Genomic DNA, 6,942 nt, shown 5'->3' with positions numbered 1-6,942 from the left:
GTATAAACACTTAGTAATTTGACCTTGGTAGTTGCATCTAGGGATACTTAGGTATGGGGCAAAAATTGTTTCTTTGAATAAATTCATACCTTCATCTTTAATTGATGATACTAAGTGTTCAACAAAATTAGTGTTGTATGTAGGACCAAACTTTAGAGCATTAGTTGGAATATGTTTAATTACATAATTCATATTCTGCAATAAAACAAGTAAATTTTTATCAATTAATAACATTATAGAAAATGTTTCTAAACTATTGACTGCATATAATAATATTTCTGTTTTAACTGATACTAAATAATAAGAATACTGATTCTAAATATAATAAACATTTTAACATGATACTTACAGTACTATTATATACAGTAATCTTCATGCAATTTGATACTATATATAAAACGAAACATTAAAGTTAAATATATATCTTAGATACATTAAATTTCATGTCCGATACATCAAAAGTTACTCAAATTCACAAGTTTGATTATTAGTTATATAAAGAGAAGAGCTGATACTTAAAATTATATATACGTAATAATAATATTCAAGTGAATATGATACTTAAAATAAGAAATGTATGACGAAAATGACAAATGTATGATACTTAAAATGACGAATGTATGACGATACTTGAATATACGTAACAATAATATTCAAGTGAATATGATATTTAAATAACAAATGTATGACGATATGATACTTAAATAGTATTATTTGATACCATATTTTGCATGCAAATTTGTACTAAATAACAACACATCAAACTTGAACATCTTTGAATTTCGTGTGCAACATAAAAAGATACACAAACATCAAGTATTTCATTATTCTTTATATAAAGATACAAATAAATATTTATAACAAACTGATACTTAAATATTATATATGAAACATTAATATATATGTAATATACCTAAATTATCACATAAGTCAGTTTATCATGAGGGCACATAAAATACAAAAAAAATCGATACTTAATAAAACAAAATAAATGAGCAGACTAACAAATATATACAAAAATCCTGATAAAAAATAGACGATACTTAATATAAACAAATGAATCATCAGACAACCGAAAAAGATACAAAATTCCATATACAAGATAAGTGATACTTAAAAATCAGAATCATCATACTAACGTAATAATATGAAAATCATGATGTATACATACCGTTGGTGGTGTTGATCGAACAATAGGAGGTGCCGCCTTTCTACCCCTTTTCGTTGGGGTTTTTGAGTCTTTCGAACTAGATGCAAGTTTGTTTTTTGACGAATTTCTCTTGCTAGAATTTGCTTTTGTCATTACTATAGTGTGATGCAACAATGTATAACTCAGATCTACGGAGAATTGATTCTGAAAATCAACAATAGATTTTTAAGAACAATAAGAACTGTGAAAACGCAAAAAAGGAAAAAAAATTAAAAAATCGTAATGTTGAAGATGATATACCTGATTTTGGACTCAATTCTGATTGAATAGGGATAAGAATAAAATCGTTTGAATTTCAAATTTACTTTAAAAATTTAACTGAAAATTAAGGGAGAGAATTTGGGCGAAAATTTTGGGGAAGGTAAACTTTTATTTTAGATTTCCAACGTATAAAATAAATAAGTATCATTGGAGGTAAAAAAGGGATTTTTATATTTTAATAAAAGAGTAGAAAAATATTGAGATTAGGTAAAATAAAGTTGTGTAGTTTAATAATTTTTTCAAAAAAAAAAAGGAAAAATTACTAAAATACACTACTTTAATTTATTTAATTTCATTAATTCCCTACTAATGTATTAAATTACAAAAATCCCTTTTTTATCCCAAATGATACTAATTAAATTTTATACATTGGAATATTAAAAAGTTGGTTTACCTTACCAAGGTAAAACAGAACTTACCTTCCCAATATCTGATTCCTTTCCCCCAAAAAAATCACCTATCCCAAAAATACCATACTTCTCAAGATTTTTGCCTTCCCCCAAAAGCTACTCCCAAATTTTTTCCCCCTAATTTCAGTTAAAAATTGTAAATCAAATTTGAAATTCAAATTATTCTAAGGATTATTATCAATACTCTTCCGAATTTGAGTCCTGAATCAGGTATATCATCATCCTTATTACTATTTTTCAATTTTTTCCCCTTTTTTTTTGTATTTTCTGTGCTGGTATATAATCATCCACATTGATATTTTTCAAAAAAAAATTCGTTTTTTTATATTTTCTGTGATTATTGTTCAAAAAATTTTATTGTTGCTTTTCATAATCAAATTCTATGTAGATATGGATTCTTTATAGTTGCATCAAACTATGGTCATGAAAAAATCAAGCTCTAGCAAGAAAAAATCTTCAAAAAACAAACATGCATCTACATCTAAAGACCCGAAAACCCAAAAAAAGAGGGGTAGAAAGGTGACACCTCTTATTGTTCGACCAACATTACAAACGGTATGTAAATTTGTTTCTCATGTACATCATTATTTTCAAGTTGTTTATTTAGTGTGTTGATTCTGATTGTTAAGTGTCGTTTATATTGTATATGAAATTTTTTTTTTGTTAGTCTGATAAATTAGTATTAGTCAGATGAATTGTTTTAGTCTCATGAATTGTATTATTCAGTGAATTAAAAAAGAAAAAAAATACATGATTCTTCCATCTAATCTTTCTTGCCTAAAGTGGTTGATGAGAACACAAAAATTGAATTTGTTTTGATTTTGGTACAATATTTTTGAGGATTGATATGAGGCTTCACATAGATGAATTAAAATTTGTTTTAGTTTGCTAAGATACAATTGTGAATCTATGAAGTCAAACACATCAATTTTCATTATCTAAAAGTTGCAGTTTTTATTATAATATCATTGCATTCATAAACCATAAACCGAGTACATTCACAAATCACATAGAAAGCAGTTAAAGTCAAGATATTGATACACAGAGATAGGGGTATATCTATAGCAGAAAACACTATAGATATGAAAATGTTAGGTGAGATAGTAAATCGATCTTATCATGATTTTTGTATATATTTGTTAGTATGTTCAATTATTTTTATTAAGTATCATTTTTTTGGTGCTCATGTTAGAATGATTCTTTGTTTTATTTTTACTTATATTTCGTATATATTAACGTATCAAATAATAGTATATGTGTATCATACTGTCATACATCTGTTATTTAAGTATCATATTTATATGAATTATTGATAAATATATAAAAATTTAAGTATCAAATTTAAATTGTGAATTTGAGTATCTTTTTATGTGTTGGACATGAAATTTAATGTTTCGTTTATATATAGATTCAGATAGTATTTTGTAAGTATCATGTTAACCTTTTTATTTATATTTAGTATCAGATGAATTATATTAAGTATAGTTTTAATCTTATCATGATTTTTGAATATATTTGTTAGTCTGTTCAATTAATTTTATAAGTATCATTTTTTTGGTGCTAAAATTTAAGTATCAAATTTAAATTGTGAATTTGAGTATCTTTTTATGTGTTGGACATGAAATTTAATGTATCAAAGAAATATATTTAAATTTAATATTTTGTTTATATATAGATTCAAATAGTATTTTGTAAGTATCATGTTGATAGAATGATTCTTTGTTTTATTTTTACTTATATTTAGTACATATTAAGGTATCAAATAATAGTATATGTGTATCATACTATCATACATCTGTTATTTAAGTATCATATTTATATGAATTATTGATAAGTATATAAAAATTTAAGTATCTAATTTAAATTGTGAATTTCAGTATCTTTTTATGTGTTGGAATGAAATTTAATGTATCAAAGAAATAAATCTAAATTTAATATTTCGTTTATATATAGTTTCAATTAGTATTTTGTAAGTATCATGTTGACCTGCTTATTTATATTTAGTATAAGATGAATTGTATTAAGTATCGTTTTAGTCTTATCATGATTTTTGAATAAATTTGTTAGTATGTTCAATTAATTTATTAAGTATCATTTTTTGTGTGCTCATGATAAATTGATTCTTTGTTTTATTTTTACTTATATTTCGTATCAAATAATAGTATATGTGTATCATACTGTCATACATCTGTTATTTAAGTATCATATTTATATGAATTATTGATAAGTATATAAAAATTTAAGTATCTAATTTAAATTATGAATTTGAGTATCTTTTTATGTGTTGGTCATGAAATTTAATGTATCAAAGAAATATATTTAAATTTAATATTTCGTTTATATATAGTTTCAAATAGTATTTTGTAAGTGTCATGTTAACCTGTTCATTTATATTTAGTATCAGCATTAGGCAATTTTTAGTATAATTTAAAACATTAATATTATTATATGCGCTCAATAGTTTATAAACTTTTTATATATGTTACAATTTGATAAAATTTTATTTGTTTTATTGCAAAATATGAATTACATCATTAAACATATTCCAACTAATGCATTAATGTTTGGTCCAATATACAACACGAATTTTGTTGAACACTTAGTATCATCTATCAAGGTTGAAGGTATGAATTTATTTAAAGAAACAATTTTTGCACCATACCTAAATATCCCTAGATGCAATTACCAAGGCCAAATTACTAAGTGTTTATACTTGTTAGAGATTGAGCATGATAATTTAGATGAAGAGATTCACATTCGCCATGCCAAAGGGAATGTGTTGAAATTTAGTATCAGTGAATTTGTAATTGTTACTGGCTTGAATTGTAATGTAAAGGACTTTACATATCCGGACTCAAAAACCAGTAGGTTAGTTGAAAGATATTTTCTTGATACTAATTATAATGTTAATAAACAAAGATTGGTAGACCGGTTTATAGTGGGTCAATGGAAAAATATTGAAGATGCCCATCAGATGGCTATACTTTATTTTATCCATACATTTTTGTATTCCCAACCTGATAATACACCAATTCCTATTGAAGATTTCTATATGGTGGAAGATGGTAGTTACCAACAGTTTCCTTGGGGGTATAGTAGCTTTTGAAAAGTTAATGAAATCCTTTCGAAAAAAGTACAAACCCTTCAAAAGTTGTATCGATTGAATGGATTTCCATATGCACTTAATATATGGATTTATGAATGTGCTTCTACGATAAACACCGATATTGTTGTCAAAGAAGGAAACGGTATACCGAGGATTTGCAACTGGCAAGTTGTTGGTTTGAAGCCCAAGTTTGAGTTTTTTATGGAAACAATTTTTTCAGAGGTAATTAATTCAATACAACATTCTTAATTAATTAGTTTTATTATGGAATACAACTTTAATATGTTTATTATCATTAATTAATTGTTATTTTTTTTTGATTGAATGTTCTAACATTCAGCCAACTCCTGAGTAAATATAATCTCTTGGGTTACCAGATATCAATTATGTACCTCCAAATCAATCAGTTTCATCAATTCCAGATAATGATGATGTGCATCCGGAGGAGGTTTCTGATTTTGAAGACTTCACAACAAAACCTCCAGATATTCTGTTAAAGAGAACATCAAGAGGTTTTAATGTAGGAACAATCCCACCAAAACGCAAGAGAATAAAGATTGCACATCCACATAAGTATGATCTATCAAGAATTTCAAAAGCACAGAAGGAACCAGATCAGCAACCAGATCATTCATTCAAAAATCCAGTTTCACAACAAAAAGGATCTGAGAATGTAGCTGGTGTTGGTGTTTCTCCAAATTCATTCAATGAAAAAACAAGTTTGGGCAGTTCAGAAATTGATGATTTGAAGAAGTTCATGAAGTCTTATGTAAGTAATCAAGCAATTTAAACTCTTATGTGTTTCAGTGTTACTATTTATTATATGTTAAATTTGATTATAGGTTGACCAAAAATTTGGAGATCTTGATAGTAAAGTTGAAGCTCTTGAGGCATTAAATAAAGAGTAACCATTCAGAATTGTTGATAGCTGTTGCTGCGAGAGAAAACAAATTTGAGAAGGTGATATTTTGATTTTTGTTATTTCTTTCTGAGTTTTTAAGTGACTTTTTTTTAAAACAAATTGAAGGATATGGGAGGAGTGTCATCGCCACACATGATGAATGATTCTGTGGCGAAAGAAAATGTTGATACACAACTCAATTCTAGTAACTCTAATGAAGCAACTGTAGACGATGCTGCTGAAAATTCTGATGCTGCTAGAAAACAAAAGGTATCTTCTGAAGATGTAACAAAGGTATTTAAGTATATTATACTTAATTTATTTGAAGATACCTTAATATTTTTGTGCATTAGAAAGTTTAATAAAGTATTATTTTGTATGTTTCATACTCTAATTCATCAATTTTTATATGATAATTGTGTATCATTGATTAACTAATTGTTTAATTTTAAAATATAAAGGATGATCTAAATTATGTATTTCGTATATACTTTAATTTATGAAATTGATTACTTTATTTTTTAAGTATCACTGACTGCACAACGCACATTAATAGAATAACTCTGCTCATCCGACTGTTTCACCATAGCATACGAATTTTGTAACTGTTGATGATGTTGCTGAAATTGCAGTGGAGGTTAAAAAGCAAACAGAGGATGTAATGAAGGTAATAAAAATCTGATACATAATACATTGATCGATACTTTATTTTTCATTTTATGCAATTAAGTATCTTTTCAGATGGTTATTATCTTATTCCATCAGTTTAATAAAGTATTTTTTGTATGCTTGATACTCTAATCCATCAATTTTTATATGACAATTGTGTGACATTGATTAACTAATTGTTTAGTTATAAAATATAAAGGATGATCTAAATCATGTATTTGGTATATACTTTAAATTATGAAATTGATTGTCACGACCCAAAACCGAGCCGCGACTGGCACCCACACTTACCCTCCTATGTGAGCGAACCAACCAATCTAAACCCTAACATTTCAATATAATATCAACAGAAAGTAATGCGGAAGACTTAAACTCATTAATAAAA

This window comes from Solanum pennellii, chromosome 1, assembly GCF_001406875.1.
Source record: "Solanum pennellii chromosome 1, SPENNV200".
Lineage (NCBI taxonomy): Eukaryota > Viridiplantae > Streptophyta > Magnoliopsida > Solanales > Solanaceae > Solanum > Solanum pennellii.
The sequence above is the reverse complement of the archived record's forward strand: the minus strand, read 5'-3'. Positions refer to the sequence as shown.